We start from the raw sequence: 26920 nt of genomic DNA on the forward strand, positions 1-26920 counted from the left end.
AAGAGCACACCTTGTAATAGAGCACAATAATAATCCTCTGTCATGTCGCGCGCATATGTGTGTGTGTGTGTGTGTGTGTGAGCAGAGGAAGTTCAGACCTCTCTAATTCCTGCTGAATGAAATGTCAGCGCATGGTGGGGGGCTTTTTAACTCTCAGCGGTGGGGATCTTGGTGTGGGGGGCCGCAGGGGGGGTAAAAGGGTCACAGTGTATCTAGAGTTAGTGTTGGGCTCTTTGTTAGCCAAAGCTGGACTCCTGAAGTCAGTCAAAAGACCCGCACGGGGGGTCGAGAGGCAGAGACCTGCCGAGATCAATATAGCGACAGGGGGTCCATCCTCTCACAGACCCTTTCACTCCATCACACGCAGAAGCTTATCCACGCTGGCTCATACAAACTTAGGAGAAAAATAAATTAATTTGATGTTTTCCTGCCGCGCATATGAATCCAGTTTGACTGTTTATTTTGATGGAGTGTAAAGAAATATTGCTTCTAGAATATGCATACACAGTGAAATGTAATAAAAATGCAGTGTATTGTGTATTCATGATATTTTATAAAAGCATAATATATACTGTATATATGTTCTTGGGGTGGCATAGTGGCTCAGTGGTTAGCACTGTTGCCTCACAGCAAGAAGGTTGCTGGTTCGAGTCTAAGCTGTGCCAGTTGGCACTTTTGTGTGGAGTCTGCATGTAGTCCCCATGTTCGTGTTGGTTTCCTCCAAGTGCTCCGGTTTCCCTCACAGTCAAGACATGCACTATAGGTGAATTGGATGATCTAAATTGATCGTACTCTAAGAGATTGTGAGTATGTGTGGGTGTTTCCCAGTATCGAGTTGCAGCTGGAATGGCATCCGCTACGTAAAACATATGCTGGAATAGTTGGCGGTTTACACAACTGATAATCAGAGACTCAGCCAAAGGAAAATGAATGAATGAATGTATGTTCTTATAGTGAGGCACCGTACAGAGATAAACAAGCATTTGACCATATATATGTTAATGTGTATTTAAAAAGTCAAATATAAACATCTAAATATTTTGATTTCTATTTTTATACTATAGGAAAGCAGAAAACCACAAGTAGTAACTATTCTGATGTAAACCTAAAGTGTTTAGAGGAATACATTATGTTTAATCAAAATAAGATTTGTCAGTGACATCACAGGAAAAAAAAAAAATCTCTGAGGACCCTATAAGAAGTAAAGGTCAATGAAGCTAATTTGACCTTTTTATGACAAAACGAGATTAGGTTAGGTTGTAAAATGTCATCTGGTACAACCTTCTAAATTATATGTTTGTATAATTGCATATATTATCTATGAAAAAAAGGTATTTAAACATATCCCTAGTGTTTGTTTGTTTGTTTGTTTGTTTGTTTGTTTGTTTGTTTTTTATCTGAACAGAGAACAGAATAATTTTCACAAAAACATTCTAGACTACAAGAGTAGTTACTCAAAAGTCATGTTCAGTCCCATTCAGTGTGTTTTTTGGAATTTATTCCAGTTACATTTTTTTTCTCCAAAACCTCCTTTTAAACGGAAGCATTTACATCAATAGTTCTCACATATTATTGTAGCACCTTTTTTAATACAGCTATGGAAAAAAGAGTCTAAATAGAAACATATCTATAAAGATTCATAGTTACATGAATAAAGAAGGCTTGCTTGAATTATTCCTTAAATGTCTGAGGATATTTCTTCCAAATTAAAAAAAAAAAAATAATAATAATAATAATAATAATTATATATATATATATATATATATATATATATATATATATATATATATATATATATATATGTGTGTGTGTGTGTGTGTGTGTGTGTGTGTGTGTGTGTGTGTGTGTGTGTGTGTGTGTATTGGTTTGTTTTTAAACAACAAAAACAACAAAAAAGTTTTCAGACATACATATTTTCAGACAACCATCTTTTACTTCAGAAGTATTAAGAAACAAAAAATTAAGGAAATAACTGGACTTAAAAAAATTTCAAGCTAAAAGTTTTAACTTTCAGATTAAAAATAAATTTTTTATCAAACAGCTACTTTTGACTTGGCTCAACTTTTAACCCAAGTAGTGTAGTTGACAAGATTCCAAAACAATTTTATATTGAGGCTTAATTTCAATCAAAACAAATGTTTATATCCATATGGACTTTTAATTTTTATTTTGAATAAACTCATTCAGGTGGTTCTGGTGAACAATCGTTCCATTATAAATTTGCTGTGTTTTGATTTGGTTTGTTTAAAATCTGATCTTCACTGCTTAATTTAGAAAAAAAAAATTGCATTACTGCAAAACTGCATTAAATTCTATTGTTACACGTATTAAAACATAAAATCTATTTAATTAAAATGTATTTTAACTTTATTTTCAATGAATTTTCTGCGCTTTCCTGCTGCTCCTGATGAAAATAATGCAAGTAAATTACTATGTTTTGTTTCAATTACATTATCAATGCTGTTAAATGAACTCGATGAAAATAGCTACATTAACCATACACAAAAAGTACAGCAGTGGCTGAGACAAACAAACAAAAAAGTACCTATAGCATATTGAACAGGTTTATATTTAGCTATATTCTGATCAACTGTCATTTTCTGGAAGAAATATTTGAAATTTAGAAGAAATGTTATCATACTCTTATAGAATAAAACAAGGATCATCATTTTACTCAAAAATGTCAGATTTATGTTTCCCTCCATAGCTGTGAAACAATATGTATGGTGTTATAAATATATAACGCATTAAACAAAATTACTTCAGAATGAGACAAGTGCATGCTTCATAGACCTTTTTTAAACAAACAGTTGTGCTCATACTGTAATTTCTCATCTGAACAGCAGTGCGTAACCAAGTACGCAGTGAAATGAATCACTCCAAAAGGCCCACGTCAAAGCATCTGATACTCTGAACAATAACAACTGGACACCTTGTATACTAAGGGCATGCACAAACACACACACACACACGTACACGCTCGCACGCGCACACGCACGCACGCGCATGCACACACACACACACACACACACACACACACACACACACACACACAAAAAAAAAAACATGTTTGTGCACATACACAAATGCAAACAAAATGAACTGTGAAACAGGCATCTTTCATTTCAAGCATTTAATTGGAAACACAGAACTCGCACACACATTTATTAAATCTCACACACACACACACACACACACACACACACACACACACACACACACACTACACACTACACACTACACACTACACACCCTGGGGAGGTGCAATACAGCAAAACAGGGTTTTTTTCAAGCTGCGTAACTGACCCCTCCATCTGGTGCAAAACAGGCTGTTCACGTCAGGCACCATTTCCCCTTCCTATTGTACACGAGCCCAGGGCTACAGTAGACTGTGTTATTGGACCATAAGCTTCTAGAGATGGATAATCTATAAAATAGCTCCCCGCTGGCCCTGAGTAACCCTCACATCAGAACTCCACACACACATTTAGCTTTTTCTTTACAGGGACACAATGTGAAATGTACATTTGTTCACATTTTTTATACACGTAGGTCTCTAGGCGTTGTTGTTTTTTGTTTTTATGCTAATGTTGTATTACGTGCAATGAGATTCAGTTTCACTTAAAATAATGTATGCATATATATTGTAAATCACAGAAGTGTAAAGTCTGAATAAGAGGTGTGCAAAATACAATACAACTAAAACAAATGAATGAATAAATTAATGAATCTGGTTGGGCATATCCCAGTAGTGTAGGAAAAATAAAAAAGTAAATAAATAAATCAGTGAGTGAGTGAGTGAGTGAGTGAGTGAGTGATTGATTGATTGAGTGAGTGAGTGAGTGAGAGAGTGATTAAATGAATATGTGAATGAGTCCATGTGTGGGCGAGTGAGTGAGTGAGTGAGTGAGTGAGTGAGTGAGTGAGTGAATGAATGAATGAATGAATGAATGAATGAATGAATGAATGAATATTGCACAACCCTACCAAACATGCAAAATGTACACAAACAAAACTGTATGAATACAAATAGTGTCCAAATATATAATAGATGAATCAATCTAACAGCAAAAACCTCAAAATACTTTTTTAGCATTTAGATTAAGAAAGTGCTAGCTTTGGTTGCATTCATCATTAGAACACGATCAATGCAATGCAAACACAAAAATAAACCTAAAATCAAATGACTGGCTCCACCCAGATTATCATCTTATTGGACCAACTGCTTGTTCCTCATATGTATCAATCAATTAATAAAATAAAAACTCTTTGCAAAAGTAAGCGTTTATTTGAAGAAAAAAAAAAACTTCTAGAAAGTACTGGCCTTCAGTAGGATTGTGGAAGTTATTAAAACATGTATTATGTCATGCAACATGTCCTCTTTAAAGATTTAAAAGTTATGTCTTTTAGATGCTGCCCATCTTATGTTAAGAAAATTTACACGCATGTGCCAGTACTGACAATTCTGGTCAGCATAAGCAAAACCGGCCTAGCTAGAATTTGGAATCACACTTACAAGCAAAGAAGTAGCTTCGCTCATCCCTAATGTGTGTGTTTATCAAAGACAGAAAGCACCTGCATGGATTAGAGCATTTTCTCAAATCAGCTAATTACGACAGGCTTCTCTGTTCTCTCCTGTAATTAAATCAAATGATCAGGCGAGACAACAGCTCTCCCCAAAATAAAGACCAGAAACAACAGCATCAGCAACAGATAAACACCTGTTTTCAGCTCACATACACATGCACACAAGAAAAAAAAAAGTCCATGAAACAAAAAATGCATATTCGCAATCACAAAGTTTCAAATGAGTGAAGTAATACTCAACAAAAAGGAGAATTCCTCCAAAATGCATTATTTTAAGATTTAAAATATCTAAGACACTTTGCAATACCCGTTTGGCGCAATGTGTTTCTAGTTTCAGACCAACGCAACCATAATTTTTTTCCGTTTTGCGCCACATTTATTCATGACAGTTTGCTTTTGCATAATGTTATTATTATTAGTAGTAGTATTAATTAAATGCATATTTATATTTATTATTTAAACAAACTTAGATTTGTCCACCTGTCGGGTTTGCACCAATCTTTGCGCTTAACAAACTAAATTAAATATGTAGGCTAATGAATGTCTTCAGTGGAGTGCATACAACACAGTTTCCTCATACACAAAAGTAAAGGAGTACAGTAAAGAGTAAAAGTAAAAATAAAGTAAAGAGGCTGAAACCGTATTTATTCCTTCCTTAAAATAGCTAAAGTGGATTCGGACACACTCTTAATGCTTTTGCACCATGTGCTTTAGGCTTTGCGCCTGGAGGCTTTTGTGTGCTCAACTGGACTTAGCATCAAAATACGTCCCTAAAACACAGTGAGTGTGCTCAACTGGACTGGAGTAAATAAGTAAATGAATCTAGAAATGTTTTGTTAAAAAACAACAACAAAATAGAAATCCTGGTCTTTATATTAACAAAACCATAAAATTATCAGATTTACAGAGGGCTCAACCGCACACAACTACATTACAACAATAATCAAAACTATTTAAAATGTAATTCAACACAAACAAACAAAAAAAATAGTTACTATCCATAAATCATGTGCACTTATGCATAAAAAGATGAAAAAATAATCATAAACAATTTAGTTCTTCTTGTTTTGTTTACACTACCATTCCCTATAGTGTGCAATCTAGTGAAGTAAAAATTAGGAGCTTCCCACCATTCTATCACATGCAAAAAAAGACAACATAAACTTTACAATTTAGAGCATATTTTATAGAAACAATTACAAAGGGAGAAAAAATGAATAAATACGAAAAAAAAACACTTAAAAAACACAAGGAATCAATCAAAGAAACATTTAAAAGTCCTGTAAACTGCTTTGAAATGTGCATTTTGCTTTGTTGTGTGACGTAATTCCAACTGAAACTTAAAGACAGGATGGGGCTTTACACAACACTACAGGGACTATAAAAAAATAAATCCGGGCCAGTGAGATGACAAAGGTATTTTTACTGCGCACACACACTGCGCATCTAAGGGGCATGGCCACAGGCACTGAAATGTTACAGCAGAGAAAGCTAAAATGCCATCCAAGAATCTCTCCGGGTTCAGTGCTGTATTCAGTAAAAATCTCCTCAAAGGAGCAGCATCAACAAGCAGAAGCTGTGGATTGTGAGCCATAACTTGGAAATATGACATATATGTCGTTTATAATATGTCGTTTTCATGTTAGCAGAGTAGCTGTATATAATCAAAGTAAGATATATGAACCAATAACATGAAACATGAGCACACATTGCTTTGCATCTTATAAACACAACCAAGCCTAAAAAATTACATTCTGGAACACCCCTTTAATACTAACACACTGATGCTAACATCTAAATAAAATTTATTTTGATTTCATGGGGACTTTAAACCCTTTAAATTACACAGATGCAAACCATGTGTGGCCGAAATCCTCACGACGGCACAGAACAAATGTCGTCAGCAATAGCTAGATGTATTGGAGTAGGTGGATCTTTTATCCATATGTTTTATTGAAGCTGCCAGCATCTCTCTCTTTCTCCCTTTCTCTTTTCTCTCACCTCCGCTATTGTCCTTCCCTCTTTAATTTGCACCTGTCTGGGTGTACTGTCAGACCCGGCCCTACGGGAACCCACGATTCTGTTCGGTAAAATATCCTACATTAGGTTCCTCTGGGGACAAAGAGAACAATCTGGGGAAGGAGATGAAAAAAAAAATGGAGAGCGAGATGCCGAGACAAAGAGGGAAAATTCACTCAAATTGAGCTCAGATACTCTCCACAGTCGTCGTTCGCCCACACTGTAACTCTCTTGGGCACCCGACTACACTCCACCTAACCACAGTTTTCTTGGAGACAGAGTGGACACTTCACATCCAACAAGAAGGAGAAGACACAGAACAAGCCCAGGGTGGAGAAAATCAAATAAATAAATGAGTAAATGTGCGGATGTTTGATGGAAATCTAGAGAATAACTGAAACAAGTAGCCGTTTGATGTCAAAATGCTGAGTGTTTGAAAGTGTGTGGTGATTGGGGATTGTTAATGATTAGCTGCTCACTGCGCTTCACAACGTGACAACAAATATGGCACAGTATAAATTGCTGTATGCATTCAGAGAAATCTTTGCTTGTAGAGGTTCAGACTTGACGTCATGACACTGAATGTGAGAACATGCGTCATTGTTGCAGATGGCAAGTGATTAGCTACTTCTGACACAGAGATCCCTAGATTAGTCTCTCAATGATTTAGCTAAAATAAAATATAAAATAAAAATTGTGGCTAAAATCACACTTTTACCATGTTGATTGATCAAACTAATTTAAAATGACCTAAAAAAAAAAAAAAAAAAAAACAATCCTTGAGGTTTTGGGACAACTTCAATTCACTTAAATTTGTAAAAAAAAAAAAAAAAAAAAACTTTTCCGAAAAAAAAGTTTACTCCTTTTGTTAAGTAAACACTCCACACAATCAATTTTTACAGTGTTGTTAATTTGTTTTTCTAAGAAAATATACAAACTTACATGTTAATTCATTATTATTATAAGAAATCATCATTATTATTATTGTTGTTATTATTATAATAACGAGAAGAAGAGAAGAGAAATAGAGAGAAACTAGAGTTTGCCCCTGAAGCATGCCATATCATCTTCAAAAACGTAACAAATTGGATTAGTATCATGTTTCCTGTTGAATTTCAAAGGATGTTTAACGAAGCAAGGAATAGTTCACTGTATGTCTGATAATATTTTTTTTTCTTCTGGAAAATTTCTTATTTGTTTTGTTTCAGCTATAATAAAAGCAGTTTCAAATTTTTTAAATCCATTTTAAGGTCAATATTATTAGCTCCTTTAAGCTATATTATTTTTTGATAGTCTACGGAACAAACCATCGTTATGCAATAACCTTCCTAATTACCCTAACCTGCCTAGTTAAATAATTAACCTAGTTAATCATTTAAATTGCCCTTTAAGCTGGCTATGGTTTCTTGAAAAATATCTAGTAAAATATTATTCACTGTGATTATAGCAAAGATTAAAAAAATCAGTTATTAGAAATGAATTATTAAAACTATTATGTTTAGAAATGTTTAAACTAATCTTTCTACGCTAAACAGAAATTTGGGAAAAAATAAACAGAGCGGCTAATACTTTTGACTTCAACTGTATGTTTGAAGGCTCTGCAAAGCTAATTTGGTGTACTGAATGATTGTGTACATTTTATGTTAATACGCATGCAACAAATTATTTAAGAAACTTTAAACATTTCTGCATCAGCTTAAACCCAGAATGCATATGCAAATCCCCACACTTCAGAAGACTTTAGGGCGTGCCTCTGGGATGTTAGCCTTCCCATTGGTCAACTCTCCAGGGTGTTACAAGACCCCCCTTATAAAAACTGGTGACTAAGGCCGCAACCCAGCAGAACCCCCAAAAAAAACCCAGACATTCCAACTCAGGACAGCGTCTCTTTGGGTCCGGTGAAGAGACCGGACAACCCATTCCCAACTCCGATAACTTTCTTTCTTTTCTGTCGAGAGTCTAATTAAGTTTAGTATGCCGCGAAACCAGAAAGTTAACGCAACTCCTTTTGCTGCCTCAAAAACTTGAAACCATCCCATTTCAAGCCTCAAAGGCCAAATAATCGGCTATTAGCTAATCATGGGGGAACCCCCGCTCAACAGAGGGAGTTCTTCCCATCACAAAAGGAACGCAATTAAATAAATGTAATCCTAAAGAAACCATAGAGGGGTTAAATTGATCATTTTTGGTTCAATTTCTGAGGTTTTTACATCATTACACTCACTCAAACTCTTATTTTTCCTCCGTTACTCTTCTCTACACTTGTATGAACGTATGTTTGTGTTAGGTGTTACTTTCTGTTAGTCAATAAAAAGTTTCATTTTGTATAACAAAAGGTGCCTGTGCATATTTATGAATCTAATATCTTAAACTTCAATCTTGTTACCCTGCTTAAACATAAATGGGTTTTTATTTTTAATAGCGATAGCCATTGTTGAAGTCAACTCTCCGTTCAAATGATCGCTGAACAATTCATTTGTTCGGATTTAAAGAGTTGATGCTTTTGAAGCCACAACCGAATGATTCTTCAATTCACATTGAGCTAATTCACGTTAAAACTTCAAAAACAGTATAAATTCTGTATTAGGAATTAGTAACTCATCAGAAATAAAAGAAATATATCTCAAAGCATAAAGTATTCATAAAGTGTATTTAATTGCTTTAGTAATAACTTTAGAAATGTTGACAAAAATGCATATGACTTAACATTTGTTTTTTGTTTTTTTTGTACACAAAATTAAGCAAGCTTCTTTTGCACATACATGCCTCATAGAAAACTACAGTAAGAAAGGGTATTAATATACAGAAAGACTGCCACTCCAAATGTGGAAGCATATAGTCAGACTTTGATTGATTACCAAATTATTTTTTTCCTTCTAGTGCAATAACTTAATATAAATGATATATTATAATATAATATACTATAATATAAATAAATAATTTTACTTACTTTACTTACGAATAACAATGTGAGCTAGCAAAATAAACATTGTAAATTTTGATTTTACGCAGACTTTAAAGATCAGGGAAAGTCTGTACAGTACATACACTGTGGTCAAAAGTGGACAACAGACCCTAAACACCAGATTTAAATGGTACTATGTCTCGCTTGTATAACCTGTGATCTAATCGACCAAAATACATCTTATTACCTAGTGTACAGTATAGTGATAAGCTTTATAAACTAGTCTACCAGCCGATTCGAATATTAACACTCAATTTAATTTGCGTTATTAGATGTTATCAGCTGATAGATGAGGGTGAGTAGGGGCCTTCTGTGCCTACTAGTAGGCTCAGAAGGCTGTTATCATCTATTTACATGGTTAATCAGCTATAGATCATATATGGCTGGAAGTTAACGAGAAATATTTATATTATTTATTAAATTTCCCAATAATTGTATTTTATTAATGTCTACCCTTACAACAACCCTGAACAGATCTGGAGTAGTCTCTATTAGTATAGCTAATTAACCATGTGGATGGATGATAACAGCCTTCTAAGCCTACAAGTAGGCGCAATTACTCCCTTCTGGCCCATATCTATCAGCTGATAACCACTGATAATGCCCATTCAATCGAGTGATAACATTCAAAGCAGGTGAGTCTACATACACATAGCGCATGAGTATATTGAAAAAGCAATGCACTGCTTACATTGTGTGCAATGAAAACGAATGTTCAATAGCAAGAAATAATATAACAGCACCACTAAACACATTCACACTAAAGTAACAAGCCTGGTTTAAGAATATGAGGAGGAGAAAATACAGATATCTGTGTAAAATGTATCGGTTAAATATTGAAGTAAATTACCTGATACCAGTAATGTCTACATTCAGGGGCGGACTGGCCATCTGGCAATTCTGGCAAATGCCAGAAGGGCCGGACCAATTTTTAAATGTGGGCTGGTCAGTTTTTATTTTATTTTTTATATGTATTGTTTTTACGTGGAGGCAGCTTTTATCTCTTGCTAGATGTGATATTATGATGATGATGATAATAATAATAATAATAATAATAATAATAATAATAATAATAATAATAATAATAATAATAAATGTTAAGCATTTGGACCAATCGGCGACGGCCGCCTGATTTCAAGATGGGCCGACCCAATCCGAGGTTACCCGGACATAATCAAAATCTGGCAAGAATGTCATATTATTTCACCATTTGTACATCAAAATAAATAGTGAATGTGTGTGTCCGTGGGTGGGGCTATGTCGGTGTGGTAATGTGGGCTGATGTGGCTACAGTGCCAGGGCTGAATTTTTGTCCCAGTCCGCCCCTGTCTACATTAGTTCAGTAACAAAGTACTTCTTTTCTGTTACTTCTCATTTCTGAAGTTCTGTCAGGATTGCCAAAAGTATTGACTTCGATACCAATCGGAACCAAAATGTTAAAATTGTCCATTTTCCAATAACATTTGAGCACTAACTCATACCAAAGTCGATACTTTTGACAACCCTATCTGTAACTGTTATTTAGTGTTATTTAATGTTAAGTTGTAATGTAGGTGGCGGTTGGTATAGGAACTCTCAATCACATGTGCATTTGCACTTCGAAAGTAATACAGACAAAACAAATTTAAAACTTTTTTTTTTTTTTTAATTGCTGCTTACAGTATGACACTTTTCTGCATCTAAAGTACATCCTAATATTAAGATGAATATGTAAACAGGGCCCTGTAAACTAAATGTGAAATACTATGTTACTAACAATAATCTGAAGTACAGTTTAGCATTAGCATTTATAATGTACAGTGAGAATGTACGTGAGAATGCTACTAAATAAAGTTTGCAACTGGGCAATAACAAAGACCTAGCAGGAAACCCATTAATCAGTCAAGCCAGAGAGTGAAAAAAAAAAAAAAAAAACACTTGAAGAATGTACAACCCTCAGAGTCAGATTTGATGTCAAGATACTGAAAGTGAGAACACGCACATTAAAATTGCAGATGACTAATAACTCGCTGCATAACACTGAACTCTAAATTGACTCAAAAGCCAACAATCAATCAAAAGTCTTTTCTGTGCAAGGGTAATGTTCGTACTATAAGAAGTTGAATTTGAATATTGCAAACTTTAGAAGTGACCTGCTATGTATTATTCACTTTTGAATGATGTCTGGACACTGATGTGTGTAAACAATGAGTAAACAATCAGCGTATAACTGTCAATATCATCTCGTTCTGACTTTAATATAACGCATACATCAGAAGCAGTAGCTTGATTTATATTAAAAGCAGCATTTTAATTTACTTTGCTATCACTTTGATACTCAGTATATTACAGATCTAAAATAAACATGATTAATTTCCCAGGTGTTTACAGGCATAAAAAACTGTGTTTATGTTTTATTTTTAATATAAACATGTGTATATTTAAAACTTTACCAGTAATAAGACATTAGAGAAAATTTAAGACTTAAGATTGACATACAATATGTCAACATGGTTTCAGGTTTTTGTCAGTAACTTAAGGTAGATAAATTATAGTAAAAATGCTGTATTTACATTTACAGCACCATTTATCTTCTATATGTATTTACAGTATTGTATAATTTTAGTGTAAAATAAGTCATTTTTACAATGCAACTATATAAAAGTACAGTAACACTGCATAATTCCCCTACAGTAAAAGAAAAAAATATATATCAGTAAAATACTCTATTTTGGATTACAAAAATTGTTAACAGTGTGTATAAATTATCATAATAATGAAGAGTCACATGGTTACATTATAGATTATTATTATGATTTTATTTAGTAAGTGTCAGTGCAAAATTAGAATTTATGTTTAAATGCCAAAATCGTTTTTTCACTTATTTTTAAGTCCAAAGAAAAATTAACTTTTGTTTGTATTTATCATTATCTTGTGCTGTATTATTTAGTTAGAGCAGCTATTAATAACACTTTAAAATATAATGAGTTTTCATGTTTTGAATTAATGAATGCATAATCGTGATAATCGTGAAACCGTGATTTTTCCACAGACAATAATTGTACAACCAAGTATATTATTAACAATAATTGTTGCATCCCTGTTACAAACAAAACAAAGAAAGAAAGAAAGAAAGAAAGAAAGAAAGAAAGAAAGAAAGAAAGAAAGAAAGAAACAAACAAACAAACAAACAAACAAACAAACAAAAAACCAAACAAACAAACAAACAAGCAAACAAACAAACAAACAAACAAACAGGTGAGGACTTTGGAGTTTGCACTTCATTTAAGGAATAATTACACAATTACTGTTCTAATTCAAACAATTGGAACTTGGAAAACAATAATAAATTAAATGAACAAAAAAAGAATAAATAAAATAAAATAAAATAAAATAAAATAAAATAAAATAAAATAAAATAAAATAAAATAAAATAAAATAAAATAAAAAATAAAATAAAATAAAATAAAATAATCAATAATTAATTTGTTTGTTTGTGAAGTTCTTTATGAAACAGTTGTTAAATGGAATTATACTTGGGGGAAAATAAATACAAGATATTACATCAGGCCCTTTACATATACACCCAACATGGCTGCAGGTGACCAACATTAGCTTTTACAGTTTGTATCATGCTAACAGAAAATCACTGTGATCACAACAATGCTATGATCACAAACAAAATATTTCAGCAAATTTGATTATAAAAGGAAGCATAAGTTCATATAACAACAACATGTCAAATGTGGTGAAGCTAAATTCAGTTAGTCAACTAGCATTGACACTGCTAATTCCAACAACAAATGACTCAGTCACAAAAATATCGCTTCAAAAAAAAAAAAAAAAATGCTGAAACCACCAAGTCAAATGTGCTGTTGAGAAGCTGAATCATATGTGCAAGGTAGCTAATTACCTGCTAAGTTCAATGCGCAACAGTAAGCATTAAATAGCCTAGCATGAAATACATCAATCACTACCCATTTCCACCATGTAAACCAGGAAGCAAATGAAAGGGGTGTTGGATAAACAAGCAGAAAACTGAGAGAACAGCCCCATGTTGCGTGGAGAAAAAAAATGTCTCCTGTCCATGGTAAAACAGGTGTGGGTAGGAGGGAAAAATGGAAACGTCTTGATTTTCACACTGCTAATTTCATTCAGATCAGCCAATCTCGCCGCCCAAGCTTTTCGCCACTTCCCTCCGAACGTGCTAATTACGAACTCTCGCTGACGTGAGCAAGGTTTAAAGGCTAATTAGCATAAAATCCTACATGTTGTATTTTTACCTTCCTAATCAACACCCTCACACAGACATGCTTTTTTATAGAAGTGTGAGGGAGAAGGAAACAGAAATAATGCTTTGATGCAATTAAAATGTGATTGAACATGCTAAACAGAGTGGGGGCGATGAGAATTGTGGATATTGTACTGAAATGTACTACGATTGTGGCCGTTTTCTTGTTCACTGTGAATTTAGCACTGTCAGAAAACCAGTCATGCATCAAAACTGTAAATATAATAATAATAATAATTAAAAAAAACTCAGAAATCAAACTCCACAAGACAGGTTTGTCGAACAAACCTGAAAAATTTAATAAATAAAATCTGAAAACAGATTCAATACAAATGCTATTGATGTTTATAAAAATAAATCATAAACACTATTTTAGGTGCATATGTACATAAAAACAAAGCCCACATCTCCATTTGAGAGGAATAGAATAAACAGCCATAATATGAAATATAGCAACAGTGTTGTTTAAGATCAACATTTACGGTCATTGTGACTTGTGGGGATGTTTGGTCCACGCAAGCACACACACACACGCACATGCACAGACACACACTCACAATGCAAATACATTTTATTGTGATATTCGAAAGGAAATTTACCAGCAATGATGTAAAATTGGCCCGTAATACTGTAAAATTTACCAGTGCACTAAGTTAACAATTACAACTGTTGTAGTTTTACAGTACAAGTGTAATTGTAAATTTACAGTGCACTTGTCATTTTTACAGTATTACTGGCAACTTAAAATACTGTAGATTGTACAGCAATTCTTTAAAGTGTAGGCAAGTTAGGATAATGAAATACATGAAAGACAATTTTCATAATTATTAAAATGAACTGTCTTTCAACAATTGATATTACAAAATGGTGATTCAGCACACACAAAGTTCATAAAGTTAGCACACTATACACTATGCCCTTATTCAATATGTACCTATGCACTTACACAGTCAACAGCATTTTTCTACTAAGCAGAAATGCAAACCGTTTCCCAGATGGTGTTTGATGGTTGCCAAACTAGAAAAAATAAATGACCAAACTACCAAATAATAGCTGCCATGAGTATAACCATATTTACCATCGGGAGGCGGTATAATCACTCTCGTAGAAGATTTTTGCTTTCACCATTCAAAATAAATAAAGTAATCCAACATCAGTGCCCGAAAGCTCTGCCCCTTCCGCTATGATAGCAAAGCAGCGGCTGTTGAGTGTGTGAAGTGTCCAACATTCCACACTTCTTTTTACCGATTTAATAACTGCATCATCCAGTTATATAAAGTGCACTTATTCTTTTTAGAAGTTTTTAGTGTGAATTGACTAATTACACTTTTTATACTACAAAATGGTGTGTAATAGTGATAAGTATGCCATTTGTTGTTTTTTGCAGGTTAGTTTGAATAAATCTGTTTTATCAACCCTTTTTTTTCGTGGATTTTGTATCCGCATAGTCCTTAAATGTATGCAAAAAAGGAAATAGCATTTAAGATGAAAATAATGCCCTTATTTTGTGTCCCCTCTACCCCCACTTCACAAGCCACACTTACACCCTTGTATATACAGTATACAAGCACACACACTTTTTTTAGCCCTATACCCAAGCATCAGTTATACGCCAATACTGTGATTTTAATGTGACTGCTGAAATATGTTGTCATTTAGTATTATGATCTAAATTCCCAAAGGGTCAAATGGGTGGACTGGAGGAGTTTGCCATATTGGGTGCCACCTGGTAGTGCTGGGGGGCTGTGGGTTATGCCATTGCCTGGCAGGGGCATCCACAGATGGGTTGAGCTTCAGGGTTAGTGAGGAGAGCACAGAGAAACTGTACTAAAGGAGGTCTGTGTTCTTGAAACATGCTTTGGGGTGGGTTTAAAGGCTGCGGAGAAGACACCATATGCTTCTGCTGACCTTTATCAATGTTAGTGCATTACAAGTGTGGCTTTGGTTGCGTTTTACTTACCTGCTTATGTTAGGTTGAATCAAATTGTTATGAAATTATTGTCATTTTAATTAACCAATACTTAAAGCATACAAAGGTAATTTGAACTTGGAAAATGGAAAAATATTGTAATTGTATCCATGAAATATGTGGTGTGATTTGTTTTGTGTGCTTGTGGTTGACAAAAATAAATACAATTTTTAATGTTAGACTTACCTCCATTTCCAGTGACTTCCTAAGGATGCTGGTGATAATTATGCGGTGCATTATTTTTCAGCTCCACTGAAAATCTGAAAGACAATATGTTTAGTTATTGTTAATATTTTGTGTTTTAATGGCAGTCAAAGGAAGCAAGTGAAATTTGAATAGGTGATATAAATTAATTATGAATGAGAAAAAAAAAAAAGTTTGTTATACATTTTCTTAAAATCTTGCTAATATGAGTGCAACAGTACACAATACCAATGTCTGGTTCCACTTTGATTTGGCTTCATAATTTAAAACCTTAAAAACCTTTATTGTAAGATAACATTTTCATAGCATTTCATAACATCCCTGCAATAAATAATTAAAATGTTACAATTTAGATAAATACTAATGTAAATAGATACTACTACTATTACTAGAACTACTTCTACTGCTACTACTAAAACTTACAACAATAATAATAATAATAATAATAATAATAATAATAATAATAATAATAATTAATAATATCAATAACAACATAAAAAATAATATATTAATAATAATAGCATTTTTTTTTGTTTGTTTGTTTGTTTTTTATAAAATATTTAGCAAACAATTACACTTATTAACAAATAAGTAAGGCCAATCTAACATTTTTGGTAAAAACAAATGCATAATAAACATTCAGTTTAACAGAGAATGATTGTAAAAATGCAAAATTAATTACAGCCTACAACAAATTCAATTGTTTTTTTTTTTTGTTGTTTTTTTCGCCTAATACATTTCAGCACATGCTCTATTTTTTCCAACAGAAGTGTTACAGAGTTGATAAATTTATAATAATTATTATTTTTTCATTTATTTGTTTACTTTTATTTAATTTAATTTAATTTATTTATTTAGAGTATAACAGATCGAGCGTCGAGCGTTTTGTTTGTTTGTGTTGAATTTTGTTTTTGAATTTAAGACGTTTTAAGTTTTATTAAAAACCCTTAAACACCCTGATGTTATACATTCCTAACAATACCTAAACCCAACTTCTACCCTAATACCAATTAATAGTTAGTAGTTTGAGCTAATAGTATTAGCTAATGTTTAGTTCATAGCGTGCATTGTACCTTAAAATAAAGTATGACCATCACAAATGGTGTCCTAAAACCTCAAAGATGGATTGTGATCTTCCAGTCTTCACAAAAACTACCCCCTTTCCATCCATCTGCTACCTCCTGCACACACAGATTACCCAGACCCCTATGACAGAGTCCATGACCCCTAAGAGACACATAATACCTAATCCGGCTGTCCATCCACACACAGACTGCCCATGACATCTCATTTCAACCTGCATCATAAAATAAACACCACCCGTAGCTGCACGATATTTAGGGAAAACAAAAAAACTGACATTGTAATACTGTCAAAATATAACTATACAAGGTAATTTAAACAACTCGACTTGGAAATTTACTAAGTTATTTTGTTATTTTACATTGATTGTAATGTTTTGTTGGGGGTGCATCTGCATAAGATATTACGGTTCCACTATTTTAAGATGGCATAATTGCAGTGTAACTAATAATTTACCTTCAGCGTAATATTAATTATTTATATGTACTTACTATAGAATTGGGGTTAGAATGTGAATATGTTACACGTAATCATGCATGCTCTGTTGTAATTACTAGTAAGTGGATGGAACTACATGACCTTAAGTTAAAGTGTCAACAAATTACAAGCATAAATGAATACAACATAAAAAATTATATAAAACAAAATAAAAAACAAAATAGAGAATGCTTCATGGTTTTCTGAAGATTCTAACAGTATAGGTGTAGTCAAATGTAAAATAACACTGGAATAAATACAATTACTCTTTGTTAAAGCAACATATTTTACAATTTTTTTGTGCCCAAATGGTTAACATTTACTTGGAATATTATACAGTCTCTGGTCTTTAAAAATGATCAATCTTTATTTTAAGGTACATGTCTTACTATTAGCAAACAATTAATTTAGACTTGAGGTTCAATAAACAATGAATTTGCTGCTTCTTAATATTAAGGTAGTAGTTGGGATTAGGTATTGTGTAGAATTAGGGATGTAGAACAAAACATAATTTAGGGTTAGGTTAGGCCTGCAATTAACAATAGTTTATTAATAATTATTACTATTTTGTTTCTTATTTTTCACTTTTAGCAAACAATTGCAAACTAAATACAAACTAAGAGTTTTGGCTCAAACTATTAAAGTTTTGCTGATTAATAGTAAGTAGTTAGGAGTAGGTATTATTAGGTGTAGACTTAGGATTGTAGAATAAGATCATAATTTAGGGTTAAAATTAACAATTGTTTGTTAACAATTGTCATTGTTTTGTTTGATAATAGTTTTTGCATTAAGCTCAATAAACGACTAACTTACTGTGTAGAACTAGGGATGTAGAATACAATCATAATGTATAAGTATAATTACTAAGCATAACTAATAAACAGCTAATATGCTTATAATAGGAAGATAATAAGCGTGTGGTTCACTTATTCATAATTTCCTTTGGCTTAGTCTCTTTATTTATCAGGGGTTGCCACAGCAGAATGAACTGCTGACTAAAGCTGCGGTCACACTGGGCTTTTCCTCCCATAGACTTCCATTCATAAAAATAATAAATAAAATGCAAAATGTAAACATTACACTCAAGATTGCACTTTTCTAATTATGCTGCTGTCCATGTTTTTTGTCTGCATCGCCATAAAGCCGTATAATATAGCACATATATTAAGAAATAGTATTGCCATAAACAATGTATTTTGTGTTATTCACAAAAAAGGAAACAATTTACAATAAGGCTGTGATAGTTAATTCTAGTTAATTAGTTAACATGAATTAACATATGGGGTACACGGTGGTTAACACTGTCACCTCACAGCAAGAAGGTCACTGGTTTGAGTCTGGCATTTCTGTGTGGAGTTTGCATGTTCTCCCTGTTTTTGCATGGGTTTCCTCCGGGTGTTCCGGTTTCCTTCATAGTCTAAAGACATGCGCTGTAGAAGAATTGAATGAACAAAACTGGACATAGTGTATGAGTGTGAATGATTCTGTATGGATATTTTCCAGTACTGGGTTGCAGCTAAAAGGGCATCCACAACATAATACATATGCTAAATAACTTGGCGGTTCATTCTGCTGAGGCAACCCCTGATGAATCAAGGGGTTAAGCCGAAGGAAAATAAATGAATGAATGAGTTAACAAATCATCACTTTATTAGAATTACAAAGATTACATAATGCTGAAGTGGTTGTTCACCGTGGGTTTATGTTTACAAATTTATCAACTAACACATTAATTTAATTTCAATCAACATTAACAAAGATTAGGTAATGCTTAACATGTGTTGTTTACTGATAATTAATGTCATGCATTTAAATATTGTGAAGTGTCACAAAAATAAAATAAAATCAAGATATAAATCAATACATAAAAACACACACAAAAAAAAAAAAGTGTCACATTAACTTTTAAACCCTTTGATCAAAATTTAATACATGTGTGACCTCTCCTCACACTGTGCGTAAAACAAGCCTGGAAACCAGGTGAAAACATCTGCCAGCTCTCTGGAGGCGAGTCTGCCGTTAGTGTATCAAAGGTAGAAACAGAAAGTGAGGTGCGCGCCATCATGTGTAGGTGGTTAACACTGATGTCTGAACAGTTTGGCGGTCACAAGGGGCTGGGATACAGCGATGACTGAAGCCCTTGCCAAACCAATTAGCACGTCTGCATTTAAATAGAACGTGTAAGAACCACCCCCACTAATGATGTCATCGCTCTAGGATCTCCACGGAGATTGGAGCGCGGCCGACCCTGAATAGAGCCAAATCTATGCTCGTCTCTATGTCACACACACGCTTACACACACCATGTGCCATTACCCTGAGAGAACGTACCATCTGCGGACCGAGAAAAGCATTCTACTTTACGCACTTATCCGTGCTAATTCACAAAACAAACTGATATGCTTTCAAAAGGACCTTCCTCTAACTGTATTCTCTATTGCATTCTTTTGTCCCCTCGCTCACTCTTTAATATATTTCCTTCTCTCTGAAAAGTGTCTTTAAAAAGAGTGCTGGATGGTTTTGTAGTGGGCATATGGAGAGAGAAGAACCATTCCCTCCAGAGGCCGCAGATCTGTGAATAGGGCCCCAAACAGTGTTCTGGGACCAGGATGCGGAACAGATCTCGCTTATAATGCCCCAGATGCTCTTCTCAGATCGGTTTGGCTGTGAGATGGTGCCAAGGAAGAACCCTCAAAGCATTCACGCGCTTCCATGTTAACAGAGAGAAAGTATATCTATAATAAAGAAGAATAATGAAGGCATACAAGAAGAATAAACAAATTGCTTCTACTTTATGTTGGAATTTAAATAATAGTACATACATTAGTTGTTTATTTTAATATTCAATAATACAGGATGTTAAAATTAATTTAATTAATGAAATTGGTTTAAACTGTGTAATTTATGTCAATTAAAAGCTCTAGTGATTAAAGCTATGGAAAGCCGAATATGGAACAAATACAATGCCAAAAGTATGGAAATAAAAAGACTGAATAGCTGAAAAAAAATTAATTAAAAAAATAAAAAAAAATGCATTGAATTAACAAGTGCTAGCATTTTAATGACTTAAATTGGGTTTGTATTTTTAGGTCCTGAAATTTAACATTAGCTGTTTATTTTAGCTGTTAATGATTCAAATAATTTTTAACTTTTGAATATTATGCATCCTATTTTTGAACAGAATTGAATATTTTGGAAGCAAATTCTAAACGGTGAACATGAAGTATTGATTTTAAGAATATTTCAGGAACTAAAAAAACACTCGCAATTCAAGTGATTAAAATGCAAGCACTTTTTAAGTCAATGCATTATTTTTTTAAATACATTTTTTGTTTAATGCTATTTGACAAACTTTTTCTTTCAATATTTTTGCCATTGATTTTGCTCCATAGCAGGGCAAATAAATTACACCTAGGGTATGAACATTTGGAAGTGATGGTAATAAAATGCTATTCAAAAATTTGAATATACATTGTTTTTTTTTTTTTGGTTTTTTTTTTTCAAGCATTATATTTTCGGATATATATATATATATATATATATATATATATATATATATATATATATATATATATATATATATATATATATATATATATGTGTGTGTGTGTGTGTGTGTGTGTGTGTGTAGGTTATTAGACAAAGGACTAAAGTTTATGATATTAATTAGTATCGAAATAGGTCTATTTGAAAATTATCTATTCAATTCATTTATTTGTTATTTGTGTAAAGTTATAAGATATTGGTAAGTTGTTATGTGTTTGAATGTAACTTCAGATATTCATTTATGCTTTCTTACAGCAAAAAAGTGTGGTAAAATAATTAATTAAAATGAAAAACAAATAATAATAAAAAATTAAATAGGCACATAAGGCTATGTTAATAATAACAATAAAAAAATACATAAACAAAAGAGGGATGGTTAGCATGCACTCTTCACTCCCTTATTACTTGAAATGGAGGTTCTAGTTATGTCACAATAAAGACCGCTTAATTAGTGTTTATTGTTTGAATTTATTAATATAATTGATCATTTCAGGGGTGATGTTTTGTTTTTAAATGATTCATGGATGGGAGGCATGACACATACAATGAAATGATTCAATCAGTCCTAAAACACACACACACACACACACACACACACACACACAAACACACAAACACACACACACACACACACACACACACACACATACATACACATACACATACACACACACACACACACACACACACACACACACACACACACACACACACACACACACACACACCAATAATTTGTCTTTACAGTTTACTCAGAATGGTTAAAAAAATAAAAATTCGACAGTTTCTTAAATTCTGGATATCCAGCTGTTATATGGATAAAAATGCTAGAAATCAAAGGAGAAAACCAATGTTGATTGGCATTTAGAAAGGCAAAAGTAACTCAAATAACCAACCATTGCAATACAAGTCTGCAGAAGAGCATCTCTGAACTTATTGTGGATAAAACCTTGAAGCAGATGATTTACAACAGCACACCAGTGCCACTCCTGTCAGATTAACAACAGCAAACTAAGGCTACAATTTGCACAAGATCAAAAAAATTAACCAAGGAAATGTTTGTTTGATTTGGCCTAAACACAGCCTTGTCTCACTGGAAATAAATGCCTCAGCCTACGCTTTTGCAAAACATAAAATATGGGCCTACTCACACTATGCTATCCGAACCGTGCCCAGGCCCGTTTCCCGGATCGTTTGAGAAGTGTGAGAGCGCTGAATCGGAGGGCGGTTCACTTGGACTTAGGCACTGTAAGTTTGTGAGTGCAAAACGCGCCAAAGCTCGAAACTGAAAGCGAGACGTGACTTTAAAGGGACTGTTTCATATGGATTTATTAATCATTCTTACTGTTTATTGAACGCAAACTGCCCTACATTATTAAAGACGCAAACTCCTCACTGCATGCAAGAGAAAAAAGCACCCCGGCCGCATGGTTTTATCTTGATTTTACATTGTTTTGATATCTTTTGTGGAACAGTGCTTTATTAAATATGAACTTGAGCATTCTGAATCCCAAATACAAAACCAGACAAATTGAGTATCGGAGCTAAACATTTGACATCTGTTACTTGTAGTAACGGTGCTTATAATTGGTGGCTGGTGCTCCAAACTTTTTAAAGTTGGGATCACCAGTGCTACCAAGCAAAAAGGTTCATTTTGAGCCCTGGATATGGTATATAAGTATGTATTGGAGGCCAGCTAGTGAAGTGCTATGCAGCTAAACCCACTCCTCTGACATAAAATATTGCTCTAGCGACAGACACTAGAGGCCATGGTCTTTAGCCTCCTTGTTAGAGCAACCGACTCGCATAAGAAATAAAAAATCTGACTCTAACTGTATATAAGAATTTCATTCACCTGAAAAATGGAGGCCACTTGAATAATAATAATAATAATAATTCCTTACATTTCTGGGCACTCAAAGCGCTTTTACACAGGGGGGGGGGATCTCCTCATCCACCACCACCAGGCAGATTTGGCCAGGATGCTGGGGTGAAACCCCTACTCTTTTTTGAAGGACATCCAGGGATTTTTAGCGACCACAGAGAGTCAGGACCTCAGTTTAACGTCTCATTCGAAAGACGGCGCTCACTGAGCAGTATAGAGTCCCCGTCACTATTCTGGGGCATTAGGACCCACACAGACCGCAGGTTGGGCGCCCCCTGCTGGCCTCACTAACAACACTTCCGGCAGCAACCTAGCTTTCCCATGTGGTCTCCCATCCAGGTACTGACCGCGCACAGCCCTGCTTAGCTTCAGTGGGTGGCCATGTGAGCATTGCAGAGAGCTAGCCGCTGAATAATTTGTGAGAACAATTAAGTGCACACAGCATGCCATATTATCTGACAATTGTATGAAATAATTCCTAAAGGAAATTGACTGTACAAAGCCACATAAATCAAAACAAAAATGCGATAAATATGTTGAGCACATGTCGAGAAATAAGCTAAGGTGACGTGACGGCGATCAGCGAGACCTAGTTGTCACTCAAGTGGTTACGCCCTTAATTATGCAGACTTAATATAACTTAATATAAATGAAGCAGATGAGTTATAAAAAAAATTCACCCCACTCACAGTTTTCATGAAGTGTGATTTTAGCTATATGTATCAAATTTGTTTTTTGAATCAGACTGTAAATTTGGCCATTTTAACATTGGGGTCATTACAAATGTTCTCTATTTTGGAGCCAGGCCTCGTGGAGTTTTCATAAATTGCAGTTTTAGTGTCTTCCGCATTAGCTTCACGTGGCAGAGCGGGATGTTGCCGCTTTGTCTTATACACCCAAATCTCAAAGTGACCTTTGCTCCTTTTCAAATTATGTGTACAGAAGCCATTTGAGGAACAGTGTGTTGATCACTGGGGAATGTGTCCATTATCTATGCACTGATATGAATCAACTCATTTTGAGGTTGCATAGGACCACCAACCTGATTTTTCCCCAAGTAGGACATGTTCCTGAATGATCCTGGAACAAGATTCTAATTAGCCAATAATAATAGAGAGATAGCTTTACCATCTATGTTAAATTTAGGCTTATGGTTAGGTGTATGCACTTCTACATGATTGTTATGCAACTATTGTTCTCTGATTTTAGGTTTAGTTTAGAGTTGTGGTTGGGTTTAGGGGTAGGGAATAGGTATGGATTACATTTTCGAACAAAAATTATGTTCCAGGATTGACAACCCTGAGATTCCAGTTGGATCTGGCAGATCCTGATAGGATGTCTGCTTGATCACCAATTGGTTTAAAGCATATAAATAACAGTGTTGTGCTAGCCTCTCATGTCAAGACCATCTCTATCATGTCTAATTTACCTTGGTTTAATTTTGCATTATTTATATCACGTAGTTAAAGTTAGTTGTGATCTTAAGTTTCTTATCTTCTTTATTTATCACTAGACATTTGTTTGTTTGCTTGATTCATTGTTCTATTAGTTAAATGTATAATAAATAAGATGCATATAATCCATTTTGCTGTCTGAGCTCTTTTACGATGCGACTCAAATGAGGGGGTCATAACAGGATCAACGAGATAATCAAGTGGTACGGTACGGTTCGGTTTGTTACGCTTTTATGGCTGTTTCCACTGTCAAAAGGGGTACTGAATAGAACCGTACTGTACCACTTTTTTGGCACCAAAAGGGTACCAAACATGAGAAAGGGTACCAAAAAGCGGAGCTAGACGTGCAGCTGAACGCTATTGGTTTACCGAAATATGTCATTCACTTATGCAACAAGCCAGAATGAAAACAAAAAACCCGCCATATTTAAAGTACACAAACAGCTGAGAGATTACAGAGGAATTATATATACATATAATAACGAGCCATGGTCGATCCAGGCTCGTCGTCTTGATGAACAGCCAAAAAGCCATGGAGTAGAGCAGAATCTACCCTGTGCCTCGTAGTATTTTACCAGCCAGTCTGAAACGCGAGCGTTTTCGCTTTCTTGCTTGAGCTCGCAACGCATCTATATCTGAAATAACCAACTTCTTGAGCTAATGATAATAACACGCGCTTGATTATTGACATTCTTTTGAAACCCAATCCTGTCAGACACTGACAAATGCGAGAGTGATTAAAAAAAAAGTTTAAAAAAAAGGAGAAGCTGGAAAAAAGGAGCACAATATTTCTTAAGCAAACGTGAACAAACTGTCTTTTTTAAATTTTTATCATCACCTTTTAGACTAATATGAACTGGAAATGATGGAATTACTCTCTAACACAGGCTACACGTACTGCTGAAGACTAGAGACACAGATAAAAGGATTTCACTAACTGGGGGCTATTTTGTGTTGTTTTGTTTTTTCTGCTGTGTATAGTTTTTCTGTAGTTGGTAAAATTTCAGAGACTGTAAGACGCTGTATGTGTTCATATATGTTCATTTATTTATGTATGTATTTAATATAATTGCAGATGTTACAGTAGGCTATTTCAATTATGTCATTGATCTGCAGTTAAAATCAAATCTTGTTCATAGAAAAGTTAGTAATAAACATTTATCCACAAGTATTTTTTATGTGTGTAAAGCGTCTGTTTTGTGAGAAGTGCTTTTCATGTGATATGTGAGTGACCCGTACAGCTTTATTGTAGACATTTCCTCGAGCGAGAATGATGTGACTGAAACTTTGTCATGCCATGGCATAATTCTCATGAACACATTTGACATCAGCTCTGTGATCATGTTACTGCCACCTTTCATGGAAATATTACAAATACAGGAAAAATAAAGGAAAATACTTAAACGATATGAAAGCAGGATAGAATGGTAAAATATGGGGGAGAATTCCAGATGGGTTGATAGGTATGCTCATCAGATGATTAAAATACACCCATAAAGGTATAGTGCTCAAGTTTCATTGCTTCAGGTCAAACTGTATGACAAAGCAGCATTGACAAAAATGTTTTTTTAAATTGTCACTGCATCAGGAACAGAAAATCTGTGAACACTGCGAGACCTCAGATGGCTCAGCATCTACAAGCTAACTCTTGAGTGAGCAGTAGATGTGTAAATAACACTGCCACACACTTGCAGTTACTCATGCGTTTATGTTTTTGTATTATTACTTTTATTTTTTTGTCAGGTTGAGGGAGGTGAACCGTTGAATCTCAGGGTTGCTTTAGTATGGTTGAAGCTTTCTCCACAGTTACCATGGTGAGGTGGACATGACTGGACGTTTTGACCCATCTCTGAGTTCATTAAGCACTAGGGGCCATAACAGACACTCCGAAATATCATCTGCTCCATAGAGCGTAACATTCCTAATCTGTGTGAATGCTTGAATGTTTAAGGTGATAGGTATTATATTTGTAAATGTATTTTGATTAATTAATTTGATCTCAGTGTATTTGCTATATATATATACACAGTTGAAGTCAGAATTATTAGCCCCCCTGTTTGTTTTTTTCCCCCCCAATTTCTGTTCTGTTCTGGGAAGATTGAGATTGATGTGTTTCAGCACATTTCTAAGCATAATAGTTTTAATAGCTCATTTCTAATAACTGATTTATTTTATCTTTTCCATGATGACAGTAAATAATATTTTACTAGATATTTTTCAAGACACTTCTATACAGCTTAAAGTGACATTAAAAGGCTTAACTAGGTTAATAAGGTGAACTAGGCAGGTTAGGGTAAATAGTCAAGTTATTGTATAACGATGTTTTTTTCTGTAGATTATCGGAAAAAAAAATTGCTAATAATTTTGTCCCAAAAATGTTTTTTAAAAAATTAATAACTGCTTTTATTGTAGTTGAAATAAAACAAACTAGACTTTCTCCAGAAGAAAAAATATTATCAGA

At 34.0% G+C, this 26920-nt stretch overlaps 1 protein-coding gene across 1 annotated transcript in view; it reads right to left on the reverse strand.

Annotated features, from left to right (window-relative positions):
- Positions 1–26920, reverse strand: part of LOC147844732 (uncharacterized) — a 731371-nt gene that overhangs the window by 163114 nt on the left and 541337 nt on the right. The window contains exon 12 of the mRNA XM_087248271.2: positions 15997–16070. The gene's annotated coding sequence lies outside the window, so the exon portion shown is untranslated. The remainder of the gene's footprint in view (positions 1–15996; positions 16071–26920) is intronic.

Source organism: Danio rerio, chromosome 4, assembly GCF_052040795.2.
Source record: "Danio rerio strain M-AB ecotype USA chromosome 4, GRCz13ab, whole genome shotgun sequence".
NCBI classification, from domain to species: Eukaryota; Metazoa; Chordata; class Actinopteri; order Cypriniformes; family Danionidae; genus Danio; species Danio rerio.